Below are 22,025 nucleotides of genomic sequence, written 5' to 3' on the forward strand. Positions count from 1 at the left end.
AGAAACTATCTTCCTGCAAAAAAGGTTAAAAACTATCACCACATTGCAACATCCATAGCGTTCTTATCTTTTGTGCAACAGAGCTGGCTTTGGTCTCATTTTTTGCGGGAAGATGTGTAGCTTTTATTGATACCAAGTATTACACTTATATGACGTTTTGATCTCTTTTATAACATATTTTCTGAAGCAGATTGATAAAATACAGCAATTCTGGCGTTTTTTTTCTATTTTTCCTTTTACAGCGTGTCATGCGATATAATTATTGAATTATTGATCACTGTTACAATACACTGCACTACTACTGTAGAGCAGTGTATTGCCTATGTCAGCAACAAGCTGACAAGCAACCTACACAGCCATACCTTTCGTATGGCTGTGTAGAGGCTTCACACTGGCAATCCCCATGGTGACGATCGAAGGCACAGACCTTGCTGTGGGACTTCCGACCAGGTGAGTATATAACTGCACCTCACCGAAGCCTGTTACATGCCACTGTCATGACTTAACAGCGGCATATAACGGGTTAAAGCTACCCGGAGCTGTAAATTACCGCTCAGTGTAGTTGCAGCAGAAGATCAGCTGTCATGCTGACAGCTGATCTCCTGCGGTATCGGCGCATACCCTTTATTCTGTCCCCGCCATAAAAAGCCGACGGAGACAGAATAAAGCCCTGAAGTGACCGTTGTAAAAAGCCGATACGGCGGTCACTAAGTGGTTAAAGAACTCTAATGGTTTGCTCAATCAAGACATCCCTCTTTTTTTCTGTAGTGGGTATATTTTTTTTCTGTAGTGGTTATAGCCTGAAAACCTGTGAGCACTTACATACTTCTGCAGGGGTAATACAGTATTGCATCAGCTGGAGCCACTTATTGCAAAAGCAAACAGAAGGGTGCCCTAAGTGGACTCCCCCGTCATTTACATCCATAGGTCCTAAGAAGGTTAATAGACCAGTTGAACTTAAAGGGAAATGAATCGAATATGCCCCCTATTGCACACAGGGCACTGAGGATAAAGGTATGTCTTTTACCTTCATCCTCGTCACAGTTCCCATTCAGTTTTAATGTATTACTGCTACCAGTAGGGCCTTTGGAGCACTGCCCAACCCCTAGACCATAGATCTGCCCCTGGTGGAGGGGCTTGGCCAGGGGCGAGTCAGATCGGTGCTCTGGGGGCGGGACAGTACCCCAAATGGCCTCACAGCCACAGGATTACATTAAAACTGCAAATAAACAGCATTGAGGAAGAAGGTAAGAGACATACCTTCATCCTCAGCACCCAGTGTACAATAGAGAGCTATCAGCAGGTTAAATTAGGATAGCATTTAAATGCTAACATTCTTAACAACGTTCAGAATAAAGGCTACCCATGGCTTATTTTAAGACAACCTGACCAATTAGAATAATTTACTCTAAAGTATACACCAAATGTACAGTGTACTCTCGCAGACAGTCTTTTTCTTATGTGGAAAATTACAGTTTACTGTATGTATAATTTCTAAACACGTTTGAATAGGCTGAACAAAAGTCAGAGGAATAATGTAAAGAATAAATGTTCAGGTGTATATCATAAGGTATAATTATTGCTAGGTGCTGGATTGCTATTTCTGAAAAAAGACTACTATTAGATTACTATTTTTAATTTAATGTACACTTACACAAATGTATCTTTAAATAGGTGAGAACACAACATGGATGGGTCTGAGCAGCTCGTGATAAAAACAAGATACAACATTTGTGCTTATAAAAAAAACATCTTGTTCTGTATGTAACATAATGATTTGCATAGATAGAGGATGTTGTGGAACGAAAAATGCGAGCTAGATATCTTATTTAGTAACATGCCATATAAAACCGACTTTTCCCATTGTGCAATCTTTTGTGTGTATCTCCTGAGGCTTTATTCTTTCAAGAGTGAGTTATTTAAGATGAGCGATGGATAACTTAACACAATTCAGACGTCTTCCTTTTCTCTACTAAGTATCAGGTGTGGGAAGAACTGCATGAATACTTAATGGGAGGAACATAGTTATAGGTGAGAAAGTTTATGTGTGAACTTTGATCGTACGTATTAATGCCTTAATCCTTTGTTATTGACAAAACAACCATTTTACCCTTTTTAATTGTTACTGGAGCTACAACATGGACAAGGTCCAAGAGTTCTTTAAATGTCTTTTATAGACCTGATGAATTCCCCTTAATCTATCATCTCCTTTATTAATTGCACTTTTCTACAGTATTTTTTCTTTGTACTTTTTAGGCTACTGTGCTTAGGGGTTGCAACTGCAAGTGCAACCCCCTCTGGCTATATATGTGTTAAAATGCTTTGCTAGATTTTTATTCCAAGAGCACTCAAGGACAAAGAAAAAGCTTCTTGTTTCATTCTGGTTTTATCTCAGGCCCCTCCCGACTGTTACATTGGTAAAGGGATTAGCTTGTAAAGCATTAATTCTCTTCTCATGAAATTCGCAAAAAACAAGTATTGACAATTTGATCACATCAAACTCATCACTTAACCTGTTCCAGATACAGTGTTCTTCAGTATTCTTTATAGGCAGGCAGCTGTAGGGTTACATTCACCGATTAGGGGGAAGTCCGGTTCTTTCTTTCCATCTTCAGAACACTGTACGGCTCTACAGAGCGGCATATAACTCATTAGCACAATCTTGCTAATTGAATTTGATTTAGTGTCAACACTGTCACGGTCACATAGCAGCACACCAATAAAATTTCAGTCTGGCTTGCTGTGATCATTAAACCCAGTTATCTAACAACAGGAGCTTGGCCTCTGTGCTGTAGGTTGTCAGATCAAACTTGCCTGAACATTGGATTTTTACCCGGAGGCACTTTGGGGAGAGGGAAGCTATTATTGCTTTAGGTTCCCTGGAAATTATTAGGACGTTTCAAAAATTCTAGATAAAGAGCTGAGCTTATTGCCACTTTATACTGTGATCCCTGTTATTATCAAAGGCATTCTATGGCTGCTAGATAAGACCTCAAAAGGCATTAACATTAGGGTGAAAGGAACATAGGAGAAATATTTAAAGGCCAAGATGGTAACATTTTATGTGTGTTTTTGCTATTTTCTTCGATATTCTTTATTTCTTTTTTAACTTAAGATCTATTTGATGCTAGTAATAGAGTTACATCTCATAGCAAACAAGTGTAGAATTTTTTTAAGTGTGATATACAATCGTCAAGCAGATTTAAAGCTTGCATTTGCTTGGCAGAGAAATACAACCACTCAAATAAGCTTAAATTCTTTTGTTCATCATCGTTGATCCTTCAAAAGGAAAAAAAACATCTCTCTTTCGCCACCTTTAGGTTGCTACTCTGTAAGTCAATGTTTAACACATTAAAGACCTTGAAACATAGCTTGGAATTGTAGCCAAACCACGTACATAGAGGTTTTGGAGTTTTTACTATTTGTGTATACAGATCATGGGACCCCCTGGTCCCATGTCTACACATAAATGAATCTCGTTTGGTTGGTATTCCTAGTAAACACTAAAGGGTCTATAATGGGTTGAATAATGATTTAGCGTAGCCTCTATATTTATAGATGACATATGGCACTAGAGATAAACCTTTTAGAGATCTAGTTTGCATACCCTTTGTTTCTAATTTTTTTTAATACATTTATAATATTCCCCTTTACTAAGCCACCCCACTGATTAGCTGTAAACTGAGGAAATAAATGTTGACAGCAAATGTTCAAATTTCTAGCAGGGCTTCTACAGAGGGAAGAAAACATTACACGGTGCCCACTCAAATCAATTAGCTGCTGTATAATGGCAGACAGGACAGGTCCTCCGGAGTGAGAGAGGGCATCAGCGGGGTTAGTGTTGGGCATCGGGGTGCTTAATCAAGCTTGATGCTTTTGGTACTTGGTTTAAAAAAAAAAAAAAAAAAAGCTTGTTGAATCAGCAAGCTTTACGGCTGTGAAAATGCACAATGGGGGGGGGGGTTGATAAATTATACTTACCGCCCTGGGATCCCGGCTTTCAGCATTTTCCTCTTTATCTGCAATAAGCCAATCATTGGCGAGGCACCTCTGCAGCCACTAACTGGCTGAGCGGAAACTTCAGGAGTTTCCAATCAGCCACCGCCTCAGCTGCTGATTGGCTGGTTGCAGATGAAGAAGACAATAAAAGATGCTGCCGTGAGCCCAGGACTGTAAGTACAACCCTCCCCCTTCCTCAACAAAGCACAGTCTGGCCCCCAGGTTGCTAACTTAACACCCTGGGGGCCAGTATGTCACTTTCTGAGGTTTTCAGGTGAACAAGACACCCTCCTCTCTGCCGAGCTGGAGGAACTGTATTAAATGCTAGTGTATAATATTGACTTTAATTGAATTGAAAAATGCTTGACTTGAGTGAGTTGAGCATTTTAGTATTTGTCTAACACTAATCAGGGCCTAAGAAGGACTTAAGGTGACTCAATTATGAATTATAACTGGTAGGGGATAAAACATGTTTTACAAGAGGGTCCAGAATATTCAAGTTATATCTCTAGATAGAAAAGCTAGATGCAAAAACCTTACTGCATTGTGCCTGGCATCCCATCAGATGCCTCATAAACTGAAATAAGGGAACTGCCCCTATAAATGACCTGGCATAGTTTCCCTCCAATGTGGTTGCACTAGCTCGAAAATGCAATACTCAACTTTTTTCATTTGTCACAACCTCGCCAGAAAGCAACAATGCTCTATCACCATAGAAATGTTATCTTGGACTAAATAGGATGTTTTAACAAAATGTAACCAGTAGCTTCCATATTTCAGTACAATTATTTTTCTAAGACACAGAAACAGCCTGTTAGATTAGTGCTTGCATCTAGTGAATTTATTGTCTGTTGATGTTTTCACACATGTAGGTAGTATGATTTGTGTGCCAGGCCTTTCTCTTAATCCCAGTTCTGCCCTGGTCCTTAATCAAAACGTTATGTGATTGCCATAACGCCATTTAGTCAATACAATGGACACTGAGATTATCCTTCTGTTTTGTTGATTCACTCGGCCCCAGTAGTGCAGGCAGCAATAAGTACTTGAGCATGGAACCTGGACTCTTGCTGTTGTAACAAATTCAGGAAACACATAGAGGTTACTGTTTATTTTTATGTGCTGTGACTGCCTGGTGTGCCCTCGCAGTGTATTAATTCAGCAGCTCAACCTCAGAACACCTTTGCAATGTTTTGTAGCCTTCTTAGCAGTAAAAAGGATAAAGTACAACCATTTAGCAGCACATACAAAACTTGAGATACTGACACTAGGTTTAGAGATAAGCCAGAAAAACAGCAGCTTTATCATACTACTTGAAACAGCAAGGAATATATATCAAATTTACTATACAATATATTTAACCCATTGTAAAGTACACAGAGAAGCCAGACAATGGCCGCGGTACATGACAAAGATGAATCTGAACTTACGACCCACTGCACACATATGTCTTTTTTGATGGGTGAATATAGCAATTATACTTCAAAAATCAATAGAGCACACACTCTAACAACCCTTTTATATTACATAATATCAACGGGTCTTTGTGAGAGAATATAATCTTGTGACCTTGTGATAAAAGCTTGTGAATAAAATTGCTGTAATTAGCCTTTCCTTGGTACAAACTAAACATTTTCAATCTTCAAAATGGATTATGTACGATTTTACTGAAAAATAATCATGGAAAAATATTTTAACAATGGGTCAATTAGAAGTGTACAGGGCCAAGGGACTAGCAGTAATACACTGTAAAATCTGAGATATATATATATATATATATATATATATATATATATATATATATATATATCTTAACTTTCATATAAATATTCTGTAACTGTCATATAAACATTCTCTTAAATTGATTATCCAGAATTAAAAAAACATGGCTGCTTTCTTACAGAAACAGGACAACTCTTGTCTCCTGCTTGAGGCTATGGTCATGCAACATAACTTTTATATTAATCACAGCCGTTGTTGCAGATTTGCAACAACAGCCATGATTAATACAAAAGTTTTGTTGCACTGCAGTCAGAGGGAATCAAGGCCAGAGTTTATTTACACATAGTATACACTACGGCTGGGATCCCTAGAAGCCACACGAAAAACTGACATGTCAGTTTTGTGCGGCCGCTATTCAATAAAAGCAACAATGACAGCTCACACAATGGAGAGTGCGGCTACGGCTGCACTCTCTATTGTTGGCTATGGTGAATTGGCACAAATAAATTCAGCACAAATAAAGATTATCCGGCCATTACTGCAGTACCAGTTGGGTTGATTTTCACTGACACCGGCCGTTCTTGTGACCCGGCTGGGTCACAGAACAACCGGTGTTTTAGGTTTTGCAGCTAAGGCTGGTTTTGCAGCAAAGGCTAAGACAATAGATTTGCACAACATTTTAAAGTAAATATTATTATACTCTCTGAAGGAAAAATGTAGCTACTACTTTTTATGGCTAAGGCTACACACAGTCTTTACTATCAAGCTATTGTTGCTGTCCAAAGTAACACACAGGGCAAATTACTACTATGAAAGCAGCAGAATGATACATTTGACAAATTTGCTGGGTTCCACAATTCCGGTCTGTAGCACATCTTCCGTACACAGTCCGTAATCATGGAACATGTTAATTTGCTTCTATATGATTCATTTGTCATGTAAAACAAGATTGTATGCAATAAAAAAAATCAAACCAATGTCAGTAGGATAAGATGGACACAAAAAAAGCTAAAGTACTCTATGTCGTATATCGTATTGGCTTAATTCATATTTATCTCATTCATAGAAAGAAAATCAATATATATCTATTATCTATCTATCTATCTATCTATCTATCTATCTATCTATCTGCCAGTCTTTAATCACACTAAAATTCAGAAACCTTTATGCAATACATGAAACAGCTGAATATAAAAACTATATAACCCTTCCTGCTCAAGCTTGGAGAGTTCCCTGGTTTTCATTAAGGGGGAAGGGAAAGAAAACCGCTCTGAGCGCCATTATGTACAGTAGCTGTAGTGCATTCATGCATATTAACTGAAGTACAGAAAATTAGCTCTCCATTAAGCTGCATGTTCCAGAAAACAGACCAGGGTCATTCCCATGCTAACTGTACCTCCTCAGGCCAACCATTAGCATGCCCAGACTTATTGTCAAGTGTCCAAAAAAACATTCACTGCATAAATTGAATAAATATAATTAATCAGATTTTATATACCATGATTTATTTGACTACATTTTTGTTAATTAGATGTAAATGTCCTTCTTCTTTATCTAGAATTGTTAAATCTCTAAAATGCAAACAGCCCCACTGACCATCAGCCTATTGCAGACTGCAGGGTAACAACATAAATCTCCACTGCATTTGGTGGAGTTTGTAGGTTTTCCATACCCAAATTGTTGTAAAACTTTACATCAGCTTATCCTGTTGTACATTGATAAATATGTTTCAAAGATGGAAGTAAAAGCCATACCCCCTTCCCCCATCAGATCCATGCCAGCACCTCTTCAGTGACTGGCAGAGTGCTCTGGATGGTCCTGGCTTCTGATGCAGTATTCCTGCTGCCATGCACAGATATGTCCTACCCCCTAGACTCTACTAAAGGTTTCAGTGCCTACTGGACATGCTCAAATTGTTGTTTTTAGCCGAGAAACAACATTTGACCGAATATATGTATTTTATAGCATCAATACACAAAAAAAGAGTGTGCTGGTCAGGTGCATATAGCTTTATATAGGGTGTGACTAAAATCAAGCTTAGCAATACGCATGGGTGCCACTGGAGCCAGACCCACACCCTAGATGTAATCCGCTGACATTGCTGCTTATTAGTTTCTTTCTGAATGTTACTGTATTATTGTTTTTTTTACTTAAAGGAGGATTTATTAGCACTGGCGTCTCACACACCGGTCTTCAGTAAAAGTCCCCTTGAGTGAAAAATGCTACATTTATTAAGTGGCAAATAAATAGTTAATACATTTGGTGCATCTCTTGCACTGCCATGTGACTCTCGCACATTGGGGGAGATTTATCAAACATGGTGTAAAGTGAAACTGGCTCAGTTGCCCCTAGCAACCAATCAGATTCCACCTTTTATTCCCCATAGACACTTTGGAAAATGAAAGGTGGAATCTGATTGGTTGCTAGGGGCAACTGAGCCAGTTTTACTTTACACCATGTTTGATAAATCTCCCCCATTATCTTGCACTAAATACTCACCTACTTTATTTCCACGTGGTTTGTTTGTCAGGTGTAGCCTGGTTGCTTTTATCATTTTTGACTCTACCACTTTAATATAGCATATTAGTTGTTCTATATATCCACGGATGGTGTGCTACCTCGGGATTGATATTGCTTGAAATAAGAGCTCATTCCCATAGGTACATCATCTGGCTCAGTTTCCCTCCGACAAAATCTCAAATGGGAAACCAGATGCCAGAACTAATCCCCTGATTAATGGGGTTGTTTATGGAATCCGGTATGTAAGTTGTAATGCCAGACCAGTCCAGATGCCAGTCACTACAAGACCGGTATCAGACGTCTTGCGGTGTTTTCCAATCTACAAATAGTGTGAAAATGCTAGATGACAATTTGAACTAATGACTGATGGCAATGGGTTTCCTCACTTTTCATAAAAAAAAAAAATATATATATACCTTATGCTCCAGAAATACATGAACCTAGCCTAAATCTTGTCTCTTGTCTTACCTGTGAATCTTTTTTTTTTTTTGCAAAAAAATTTTTTTTCTGTGTGAAGTTTTCTTGCTGGTGGCTGAAGACATTGGATGGAGCCCTAGGGACTCCTGGAAAACATGGATACCGCCTAGGGCTATGTTCACACAAGGCATATTTTCAATTAATCACGGCCGTTGTTCCAAATTGCAACACTGGCCGTGATTAATTGAAAATATACATTGCATTGAAGTCTATGCAATCCCAGCCGGCTTGTATACACTCTGTATACACTCCGGCTGGGATTCGTTGCGGCCGCATAAAAAACTGACATGTCAGTTTTGTGCGGATGCTATTCATTAAATAGCGGCCGCACAAAACTGACTGTGCAGACAATGTAAAGTGTGGCTCCGGACGCACTTTACATTTTTTTTGCTATGGGTAATTGGAATGTGGGCACCTCCGTATGCCCCCGCATCTCCATTCAAAAGAAATGAAGTTCCTCCGGGATGACTTTCACTGACACCGCCCGTTCTTTGTCTTACATTATGTGAACCTGACCTATGACTGTATCAATGTTTTCCAGGCAGCTATAAGGCCACATCCAACTTCTTCTATCACCTGTAATCAAATGCAGAGTATACGGGTTTGGACCAACCTGAGCATGCTCGAGGATCACGCATCTCTAATGGGGACCCCTGTACTTTCATATCTAATAGCCAACATCAGGCTGGAGTATTCTCTGGTTTATCTGTAAATGCATTTATAAATTTGTCCCAGTGTACCAAAACAAGTCAAATTTGCCTAAGAGAAGAAGAAACCCCATTTTTGCACTCATTGGTACCCAAACAGATTTAACAGCATAAACATATTAACACGTCATACTTCCATTAAACTCAAGCCTAGATTTTATAAGGGCCATTAAATATTTTATATTCAACACGTCATTATGTAGGAAATCATGGTAAAATGTCCTTTTCCATGCTTTGTAGTAAGCCTTATTTACTGTATGTTGTTTGGGCGATGGGAAATTTAAAGGGGATTTAATTGCCTGAATGTACATTCATTTGAGATATTTTCCAGCTATTAGGTGTTCAGTCGTGTTCTAAGGTAAGGCATGAATAAAGATTCAGACAAGGCACACACATGTGAATAGAGGACACTGTGCAGCGTACACATTTTCAGAGCAGACGTCGAAAATGATGGTGGATGAGAAAGAAAATGTATTCAAGATAACTGAATTAAAAGACTATTTCACATCATATAGCTGCACTCATTTTGATAATTTGATGCTGGGCATGAATGTTTGCAGATAGTGTACTGCAGTAGATAAAATATAGTAAATGGGAAAAATCTGAATAGGAAATCACAGGCTGGACATAATTAGAAATAATGGCACTAGAAATGACTATACCTTTTGTCAGGCATGAGATGCTTATTTAAAACAAACCCGAACTTGCTCTTCAACACTCACAAGTAAGAAAATTTTACAGAAAAGTAAAAACTAGACAACTTCTATGGAAACAAGATTTGTAAGTAGAGGAAAATTATTATAAAATGCACATTTACAGGATGTATCCGTGATTAACAAAACCTGGGTACTTAAAGGGAACCTGTCAAAATGAAAATACAGTCCAAACTGTAGGCAGCTTTTCATAGGCCCGGAGGTGCTGAGCAGATTCATACATAGATAACTTGTAATTTATTTCTGTATACCTATGTTGATTTGAGCTAAATGGTCAAGTGGGTGGTCTTATTAAATGCCAAGTTAGGCCATGTTCACACAATGCAAGTTGTGTATTTATCACAGCCGTTGTTGCCGATTTGCAACAACGGCCGTGATTAATATACAATTTACGTGCACTGCAGTCTGAGGTAATCCCAGCCATAGTGTATACAGAAAGTATACACTCCGGCCAAAAAACTGAAATGTCAGTTTTGTGCGGCCGTTATTCACTGAATAGCGGCCGCACAAGCCTGACAGGTCACACAATGGAGAGTGCAGCTTCAGCCGCACTCTCCATTGTCGGCAATGGTGAATTGGGATGCAGTCGCACACGGATGCGCCCACATCCCAATTAAGCACAAATTAACATCATCTGGGCGGTACTGCAGTACCGGCCATTCTGTGACCAGTCCGGGTCACAGAACAGCCAATGTTTCATGTAGTGTGAACCTGGACTTACTGTGCATAAGTATGCATATAAAGACAGCTGTCAATCTCTGAGTAGCACCACCCACTTGACTAGCCCAGAATGAGCAGTGATTTCCATGAATAAATCACAAATTATTTTGGAACTTTTCCCCAAAAACCCTATATCAATCTGCTCAGCTCCTCCTGCTCTATAATATAACTCCTGCAGATTTGATCACATGGGGGGGGGGGGTGATTTATCAAATTTATTTATTAAATTAGGCCCTGCCCCCTTTCCCCAGCAGGTGTAAATTTGGATCATGATCTATGCCTGCGATACAGCCATCAGATACGGCAGGCATACGCCAGGGAGAACGAGCGAATCTGCACCTTCTCCCTTGCGTACATCCCTGCCGTAACATTCATAAATGTCCCCCATGGAGTTTTACCGGGCAGGGGACTTATGACTGCATGCTGGGTATGATTGAGTGAGTAAGCCATTGCAGATCTTGGGATCCTTTCACACCGCAATTATGTATATGTCCTGATTGTCAGCAGTAAAGAAGATGCATGCCTGTCACATTAGAAAGGATATAATTTGTGAGGCTGATATGCTGTATCATATGAAGCCCAACAACTTTAGCCTCATTTCCTTTACACAGTATTCTCCGAAACAGATATAGCAGATCTAATTTTATAATGTGACACAACTCTTTATGATAGATAGGGTTTTACATAAGACTAAATGATCTAGATTTAGAAAGCTATCACAATCTATTTAAAAAAGCCCCAAAGAGTAAGAAGAGATGTTCAGCTCTGCTACATATGTACTTTGTGCCCCCAGGCTTTACTCAGATAATTATAATTACTGGGGAAGCTAGATACCAGGACTGAGAGGCAGATGGGACAAATTACAGAGTCAAGGTATAGAATCTGTTGGCAGATATGTGGCAGAGAAGTCAATATCAAGCTGCTAGTATGAAGGTCAACAATATTAGTAATGTCTGCAATGGGTATAATATAAAATGTAATATTCTACATGCACCTGATTATTAGCAATGCTAATGAAATAATTTGTCAGCGGTTCAGAGGTAGACCTGAGAAGTAAGGGCCGATCACATGGGAAAACATCAGAAAAGGGAGGCAATAGCTGAAGACCATAGCATTGAGAACAGTATCACAAAGTTTAGATATATATTCTATATAGCACTGACCTATTCCACAGCACTGCACACAGCTGTGGAGTCTTATAACCACATCTTAGAATGTCGGCCATCTACTCAACAGTGTGTGAACATAGCCTTTCTGTGTTTTCAGTCCACTCCTGGTTTTGATTGCAAAATACTGACCAAAATACTGAACAAAAATGCTGTGTGTGTGAACATAGCCATAGGCTGTCTCCATGTTTCCCGGACTCCCTAAGGCTGCATGCCAAATGGTTGGACTTGAGCATGCTCAAGTTGCGCTTATCCAATGAGCACCAATCTCCTAGATCAGTGCCCATTTACTAAACCCATAAGAGGGTGCAGAGGGCCAGACAATCGCTGGATCATTTGTGCAGTCTTCTGCTACCATCATTCATTGCCTGCACACCCCCTATTACATGGGGGAGATACGCAAATGACAAGGATTATCATTGGCTACTCACTGGTCCTATTATAGAGGGCAGTATTGATCTGTTCAGTCTATAATCATTTCATGTAATAGGGCCCTAAGGCTCTGCTTTTACCCCAACATCACAGCTTATATGTATGTTGAAAGCCATGAAGCACTTATGGTTTTGTTGTCTGATGGATTTGGGCAGTCACTGATGGACCCTGTTGACTTTTATAAGGTCTAGTGGGAATTTAAACTGCAGTTAATACCAGAATGCTGTACAGAGATCCCAAATACTCATAACGCAGGTCTGAACAGTGCTTGCTATTATCTACCATTTGAATGACATGTTAGGATAAAAGAGGGTCAAATTCTGTGACCCTGGGAATGTTCTTCAGGGTTAGGAAATAAACAGTGTCCCTACCATATAAAACCATCAGAGATCATGTTTTCAGTAGCATACAGATGTGCTGCTAATAGCTACTAGAGACCTTTTGTAGTTTCATAGATTGAAGGTGTCAAAAAATAAAGAAAATAGTTCAGATAAGACATGTCTGTGATGACACATGAAGAAAAAGAAGCCATAACTAGTAACAAGTAATAAGCAAAATAGTAGGAATAATTCATCAGTGACCGAGAACGGCCATTAGCAGTCTAATTTGAGTCTGACAAAAGAAGACGCTTAGTTACATGTTCATCTTTCTACTCAAGAACAGCTAAGTTAACATAAAAATCAAAGTAATTCATAGCCTACTAACAAAGACAACAGAGAAAATGAAGTAAGCATCAATACAATGTTGAGCTAAACCCGGGCTGCAAATCTGCTTGTTAGCCACATGATGTCACTGAAATCTACAATGTGAACCAGACCTCGCCTAATGCGAAAACTTGTTGGATGACAAATTTGCAAATCGAAAAAATAGCTCAAGGGATAAAACTAGAGGATTTCTCATTAGTTATACATTGAAATACCGGCTTACAGTACGGACACTACATTTGTTATTGGGTTAAATAATGTAGCTGACAACAGATATGATCACTGTTTATTCTTCTGCTTTTACGTGTCATGTAAAAATATTGGTACAATTAGAGCACAGCATAAATCTAAGCATCGAGCACAAAACAATATGACTTCAATCTATTCTGCAGGCATTGGTCTGGAATAATCCTGCCTTCATTGCTGCTATTGGACTCACCCAAGTTAGTCACCGTGCACATGCCCATGTTCCCTCCACTCAACTTTGTATAAAAAAATGTTTTTAGTTAACGCCGAGTCTGCATAAATCTTTTATTACTGTCATTTCAGGTCTCCGGTTGGTAAATGGCAACACTTCATGTTTGAAAGCTCTAATTTGAAGGAAAATAAGACAAGGGTAGAGTTAGGGGGTTTTAAAGTGTCACTGTCTTTTAAAAAAATTACAGGCCATTTTAAGAAACGTTTTAATTGTTTTTATTAGCCCCAAAATGCATTTTTATCATGAAAAAGCAGTTTGAAGCTCTCCCCCCTGTCTTCATGGTTCTTCTATGGAGAGGGGAGAGGTGGAGTGAGATGAGGCACCAAAACAGGACAACAAAGAGTTAATTTACAGATACATCACCGGGCTATCTCCTCTGAAGTCAGCACTGACCTCTCTGACCTCTGAATACGGCTTTCACACAGGTCCCACTGTGTAATCCTTTGTTCTCTGCTGGTGACTAATTTCCCTCCTCCCTGCTCCCCTCTCCATAGGTTACACAGGGCTCGACTGATGTAAAAGAGTCAAGATTTCCTGATAATGAGCAGTGGATGAGAGAGAGAGGAGGCAGGGGGGACCTGGGGAAAGTCTTTTTGAATGCAGATAATGGCATATTTGCCTAATAAACCCAATAACAAAGTTTCTTAAAATCGCTGTACTGTTGAGTTCTGCCAAAAAAACAAACAAACAAAAAAACCCGACAGTGACACTTTAAGCTAAGCCAGGAAAAACACTACAAAACCATTTGCCCCCACTTTTTGCTACAAAAGGCATGGTTATGGTGCACACAGCCCTGGCAGGCCTACTGAGACCAATTGATTTCTTTCGGCGTTTTGAAACACACAGTTTATATTTATATGTTGTTTTAAGTACCTAGAAAACAATTATGAAGCTATGCTTACCTCTCTGCACTCCACCAGTGTCCTCCTATTGGTCCCAGGTGTCCCCCACTAAGGGATCCCTCCTCAATTTCTGAGATGTGCTCGTCTCGGCAGTTACAACCTGCTCAGCCAGTCACTGGATGGGGCACTGTCCCTTCTTAGTCAATGATTGGCGGAACGGACTGTTGCCGCTGTGGCAGGATAGTTTAGCGGGGAACACTGGAGACCTATAGGAGGACACAGAGGGAGTATGGAGAGGTAAGCATAGCTTTATATTGTTTATTATATCCTTGCAACAATATTTACCCTATGGAGGAATTTTGATGTAATACAGAGGGGCCCCTATTCGGGATTGTCATTGCTTGGCTAAATTGCTGAATTGTTACAAACAGTATATTTCCTGTATGATACAGATAGAACTGTTTTTGCCAGGTTTTCCCAAAGATTACAGCTGATCCCAGCAATGAAGGAACTTTGCAGTTAGCACATTGTCAGGGGGCCCTTTTGGGAACAAGTAGGGATTGTCCAAAATGGAGAACCTCAGAAAAAAAAGAAGTGAGGGTGAATGAGAAATTCAATATTCAAACAAGTTTGTGGCAGGAGATGGCCTTTAGGCATTATATAATGGTTAGTTGATGGCACAGAAAGCTTTGACTATTTGCCTGGAAACATGACACATGCAGATTTTACTGCAATTTCAATGTGACAGGTTCCTTTAAACTCACATTCTTTCCTTACTGAAAACCAGAAAGATAACCTAGTTTATTATGATCTATTAAGTAAGAGTTATTCAATAATATACCTCTTGATAATTTACCCTTTTCTTAGCAAAAAGAGACATAAAATGTGCAAGTGTGCATACACCCATAGTATGCGATTTCAATGTAACATTCATTGTTGAAGCATGCAATCAGAAGTCATTGCTAAGATGTAAAATAGCTCAAGGCTGATCTGATAACCCAGATTCATTAATATGTATTGAGGATTGTAGAGAAGTCTTCTAACATATTTCAGTGATGTCACTAAAATTGTCATGTTTTATATTTGATGTTGCTTGGAGTACTCCTCAAGGATGTTTGACATATAAGGGGGTATATATTAATAATGTTAGAAATTCTAACTTTCCTTGTCAGCCAATGCTGATTATTACTAAACATATTACATGCTATTTATAGGGTTTGCAAGAGAGACAAGTATTGCCTTTTTTTCCCCAAATAGCACCACCATAGGTTGTGTGTGGTATTGCAGTTCAGCCCTATCCAAAGAAATAGTGTTGAGCTGTAACACCAGATACAGTCCATAAGAGTGGTGCTGTTTCTGGAGAAAAAAACACAGACCTTTTAATTCTACCTTACCTTAATTAAAGCTTGTCATGAGACTGCCTCTTATAGACAACAGGAGAACTACTCTGCCATTAATTCCCATCAGGGACGGATTAAATGTAACCTGGGCCTCAGGCTGTCCACCCAACCTGGGCCCCCTGTCCCCCTACAGGACCCCTAGAGCGTTGGTGCCCTGTGCTGCTGCTCCCTTTAGTAGATGGCTCCCTGTACTATTGCCCCTATAGTAGATGCCCCACCTCTGTCCAGCTGCCCTCTGTGAGTAGTCCCCCTATAGTAGATGCCCGTCATGATGACTAGAAAAATAAAATACCAACCTCACCTCCCACATGCTCCCCCATTTATGCTCCTCACCGCTCTCCTGCATCCTCTCCTCTTTTGTGTTCCAGCACAGGGTACATGTGTCACAGATGCTGCCTGCGACACAAGTCCTGGCCACATGTTAGCCCTCCTTAAAGGGATATACATATGTCCCATGACGGTGCTGCAGTGCAGCGCACCACTCAGGAGCCCACTGGAAATGAGTTGAAATAAGCTACAGTATATGCAACTTAAGTGTAACATGTAGGGACAATATTTATTGTTCCTTTAATGTGTGGTGGGGACCCTTGTAATTAAAAATGAATTTAGCATGAATACCAGCTGCTACAGAACATCTTTGAAAATAAACTTTATGTGAAATTATACAGCAGAAGTATAGTAAGAGAGGAGAGAATATAGGCAAGACACCTTCCAGGTACAGAGAACATGTGGTAGATGATCATAACATTAAAAATCAGAACTCAGTATGCATAGCAGCTGTTTCAGAAACTATTTAAAAGCAGACCTGTCAATCATTTCATTGGTGAAGTGGGATAACAAATACTACTGAAGTGCAAGGTGGGGTAATATATAGGTGAAACATCTTCCATGTTTAATGGGGTTAATGGTCTTTTAACTAAACATCAGAGCTCAGCAGAAATAGTAGCTGCTTCAGAACATCTTTGAGAAACAAACCTGTCAATCACTCAAGACTAATATACACAAACACACCACTGACACAGAAACACATACACTGATAGATAGATAGATAGATAGATAGATAGATAGATAGATAGATAGATAGATAGATAGACACAAACACTGGCTGACAGTACATTCACACCCAATGACATATAAATATATACAAACACAGACACAAATACACACACCCTTACTGATACATACAGATACAGTCCATACATATCATATCAGATAGATAGATAGATAGATAGATAGATAGATAGATAGATAGATACACAGATACACACAGATACAGTAGATACATACACTCACTGACATACACATACACACAGCACTTACAATTACAGAATGGTGGCCTGGGCCACAAAAGTTGCATCTTTGTTCTGCCCAAACCCAGAGTGGCAGAATGATACATACTCCCATTATGTCCAAAGAACTTAAAAAAATTAAACAGCAAAAGTTTATGTGCGGTTCCTTTTTGGCATATTACTTTGACAAATCACAAAGCATATGTCTGTCTAAGCGTACTTTTAACATAATGGTGACTGTGTTAGTGTATTGTTGAAATGCCCAGAGATAGTTTTTTTTTCACTGAAAGTAAAAGGAAGACTCTGTGAAGACCCCCGTCCATTCTGCAGAGAATACAGGACACGCATATGGTTATTACAAGAAATCTATATTGATGTCACTAGTATTTCTTGAACAATCAGCAGGCTGTCTCAGCCACTAATTAGAAAAGTGAAATTTGAGCACAGAGGCCCATGCCCTATTAAAATCTGCACACTTCATATTTTCCCACCCCTGTACAGAAAATGACAGCTTATCTCTCAATGCCAGCTGAAAATGTGCTGGCAAAAGATTGCAATCGTCAGCAAAAATGTCCCATCTATTTCAATACCACACAAACTTACCAAGAATCACAATACTTGGATGCTTTTAAACTGGCAGGAATATTTTAAATCAGACTTTGTGAAAAAGACCATTTGTTTGAAATCTAATAAGATTATGGTAAAAGATGAAAAGGGAATGTATGTATTTTACTAACTGAGGGTATAGCTGTGTTTTATATACAATCTCTCCCTATGATAAACAAAAGAGAAAGACAATAGTGTAGCTCGTGTCCTTCCATATAGGCTATGTTTTGTGTTTTTTTTTTTAGCAATGACGGCTGTTGGTACATTATTCTAGTACAGGTGGACTGATTGCCCTTTGGGTGTGTCTTCAATTGAAAAGTCCATTGAATCTAATAGTAAAAACGGTGAAAAAAGAAAAACTGAGAGAACTAAAAAAAATAACTTCCGTTGTTTGCAAAAGACATCCGAAAATAATTCTGATCATAAGTCTGATCATTATTTTGACGTCCGTGCAAACAACGCCTGTTATTTATTACACTGTGTGCATTGGGTGGCCATCATCAAGATAAGCTGTTGCATGTGTTATTGAGGAGAAGAGTGTTTCTGGCAGATAGATAGATAGATAGATAGATAGATAGATAGAGCATTTTCACCAGTTTTCTCCCTCTGCAGGCTGCATCTTTAGTTTTTGGTTGTCCCTGTGCTAGAAAGTAAAGACTAGCTGCTTTGCTGTCTCCTATATAGTACACACACATAGGAGGGCATCCTGCTCCCCTGAATTTCTGTGCCATACCCCCTGAGAAGCAGCAACAGCGTAGATTACACCCATTATTGAGGTGAAACATAAAACAAGCGGAAATTCCGAGTGGAACCCTTGCTGCAGACTCCGATTGGAATCCCCCCTGCCTCACTGTTTCAATGTGATGTATAGCGCACCACCACTCTCTGCTAAAGTAATTGACAGGTCAATTTTAGTGACGGCACACTATTAGAGACAAGCGAACCGGTTTGGCCGGTATGGGATCCGGTTAGGATTTTTCCAAAAATCCGAGTCCGATCGGATTCGGATTTTTGGAAATCCGCTCCGATTTTTTTTTCTTGCTTTCTAAAATTGCAGCCACTTTCCTATGATGCCCGGAACACATCCAATCAGCAGGGATCTTGCATTAGCCCACCCCCTGTGTGACGTCGGTATTGCTTTAAGAGGAGCAGTCACATGACCGCACCACGCAGTATGTAGAGAGAGAGAGTGAGAGTGAGAGAGGGAGCATACTGTTAGCGGTGCACAGAGCTCCATTGTCGAGCGCATTGTCTTTTATCATGGCACCATCATAGGGTTCAGTTTATTAACTGTCCGGCAGTATTGATCAAATATAAGCACTTGCATAGTAAAGTATGTATATCTAGGAACAAAAGTCATTTAATCTCAATTGTAACGCCTACTACCAATGTCCTAACTGCCTCTGGAAGCAACAATGGTGTCTGTATTGAATCAATTACAGTACATTGGATAAAATCAGGTCCGGTTAATGTCAGGATAATCTTTTATAGTCTTGTATGCAGTGCCACCTTGAGGAGAACAAATAATAGTCCTGGGCTGTAAAGATTTTATGGAATTGGCCATTTTGTGTCTTTCTGGAAAAAGTTTCTGCATGCCAGTACCTCTCTGCTCAGAGTTCTTGGAATGAGATCTTCATAAGGCACATACGAGGTTTTTTTTCATAGTTTGGGCTTGTAATGTATAATACTGTATACTCATTGAAGAAAGAAGCTTGTATAATTGCACTTTGTAAACGGGTAGAAAGTCCTCAACATCCGTCAAGTTACAAGTTACATTACAAGTTGTAGTACATTGCACATACACAAATTAGATTTAATAGTCATAATAATCCTTATACTTATGTTACGTAGTATATAGTAACAATATGCACATCTATTTTGTACAGATAAAATATATTATTATCATCCAAAAACCATTTTTCACACATACAGTACACCATTCTCCCACTTTCAGTCATTAAAGTGGCAATTATACCCGACACAATACTAATATTTAGCTCATCTATTCCATTAAAAACAGGAAGAAAAACATAGTAATAAAACAACACATTTTGTCCAGATTCTTTATAATATCTAGCTATTTTCCAATGCCAGGCATTACTCGTATGTTAAGTTATTGTTAAAGTGATGCAGCTCCGTGGCTATTTTCCTATGGGAAATAATAATAGTCCTATTTATAGCTGAAATCCTATGCCATTTACTGCACTTGTGTCACTAGGCAAAAGTAAAAAAAAAATGGATTTCTATTGGCTTCCATTTCTACAGAATTAATGGAAATGACTGCTCTAGGCAAGACAAGAATAGTACAGTTTGCACCTGAATATCAAGCCCTCTGAAAAGGACTGTCCACTGTTTGACTTTGAATGCAAAGGGATTCATCCATGTAATATCTTGTACTGACTTAGAATTTACACACAAGGGCAGACCTGTAAGTACAAATAGAGTCTAGTCTGAAATTGACATATTCATCCATTTTAACTCTGTAATGTGTGTGGCATCACAAAGTCATCACCATACCTACTGTATGCCACAGACCACCTTACACTATCCCAGAGATGGTAGAAAACTATTGGCAAAGTTATCCAAATCCTGAAACATCCAGACACTGCTTCTCCACTATGAAAGCATAAATTGCTCACTTGGCATATGTTATATGCCTGGAATATCACATTTCAATTGTTTTTATTAAAAAGGAAAAAGCCAACAATGGAACATATTAGAGGCAGGACATATAAAGTGTGTATCAGTTTGCACAACACTCTAGAATTAGTTCTTTTCTTTCAGGTTCCCATTGCTTTGTGAAGGTTGGAATAGTGTAGTGCTATGGTATTTTAGGCTATGTTCACACGCTGTATAAGGCTATGTTCACACTACGTAAAACTACGGCCGTAGTTCTCACCGCAGAACTACGGCCGTACCGTAGTTTTGCGGGGTGGGACATAGCTTTATTTTTAATGGGATCTCGGCTGGAGCGTACACACATCGCTTGTGCTCCGGCCGGGATCCCGTGCGGTGCCGGAAAAAACTGACATGTCAGTTTTCTGCGGACGGAATTCCCTCGGCCTGCAGCACAACGTAAGTTCCATACCAATCATGGCCGTTGCAACAATGGCCGTGATTAGTATGGAACTTACGTTGTGTGAACATGGCCCTATCCTGTAACAAATGGCCGTAGTTAGGTCTACAGGCCTAAGTAAATGGGGATAAGAACGACAGATCCTAATCCACACATTATTTTGGGCGGTTTTCCTGTGCTGTAAAATGTCCATTTTATGGTTTAACCACTTAAGGACCGGGCCAATTTCGATTTTTGCGTTTTCGTTTTTACCTCCTTGTGCTTAAAAGGCCATAGCACTTGCATTTTTCTTCCTTGAAACCAGAAAAAAAAATAAACGTATGGTGAAATAAAAAAATAAAAAAAGAAACGCATTTTGTTTATTTGGGGGTATTTGTTTTTGTTTGATTTTTTTGCGCTTAAACCGTTTACCGTGCGAGATCAGGAATATGATAAATTAATAGTATGGGCGATTACACACGCGGCGATAGTAAACATGTTTATTTATTTGTTTACTTTTATTTATTACATGGGAAAAGGGGGGTGATTCTGACTTTTATTAGGGGAGGGGGCTTTTTATTAATAATGACACTTTTTTTATTTTTTTTTTACACTTATACTAGAAGCCCCCATGGGGAACTTATAGTATAAGCACTCTGATCTCTCATTGAGATCTTTGCAGAATACTTATATAGCATTGATCAATGAGATCAGCACTGGTTTGCTTTCGGCTGCTGCAGCTGAAAGCATCCAAGTGCCGATCTCTGCCTTGCGGCCCCGCACTGAGCTCCCTTACCAACCGCAGGGCGTAAATATACGCCTGCGGTCGTTAAGGGTTTAAAGATAGCCATTTTTTGAGTAATGAGCTTTATTGAAAAAAATTATGGCTGTAGTTTACGACCATAAAATTAGGTACAAGTTCTTTTTTTTCCGTCAGTTTAAAGCTCACAAAACATTTTTGGACCTTTTTTTCCGCACATTTTTGGTCATTTTCTATTTATTTTTTTTTGGACATTATGGGGACAGCCATCTTGCCTGAGCTGTTTTTGACTGCAAGCCCCATGGTTATAGACAACAATAGGCAGAAGCTGTCTTATTGACATGAATGGGAAAGGTATCTGGGCATGCCCAGTGACCTTTTTAGAGTTCATTCCATGGAAAGATGGAGGCTGAGCTATTATTGTCTTCTCAGAAGGCA

The 22,025-nt window shown here is 39.3% G+C and overlaps 1 protein-coding gene and 1 long non-coding RNA gene across 3 annotated transcripts in view; one reads left to right on the forward strand and one right to left on the reverse strand.

Moving 5' to 3' along the window:
* Positions 1-22,025, reverse strand: part of RORB (RAR related orphan receptor B) — a 178,491-nt gene that overhangs the window by 79,158 nt on the left and 77,308 nt on the right. The gene's annotated exons all lie outside the window — the stretch shown is intronic.
* Positions 1-22,025, forward strand: part of LOC138787116 (uncharacterized) — a 53,305-nt gene that overhangs the window by 20,720 nt on the left and 10,560 nt on the right. The window lies entirely within an intron of this gene.

Source organism: Dendropsophus ebraccatus, chromosome 3, assembly GCF_027789765.1.
Source record: "Dendropsophus ebraccatus isolate aDenEbr1 chromosome 3, aDenEbr1.pat, whole genome shotgun sequence".
In the NCBI taxonomy this organism is placed as follows: Eukaryota; Metazoa; Chordata; class Amphibia; order Anura; family Hylidae; genus Dendropsophus; species Dendropsophus ebraccatus.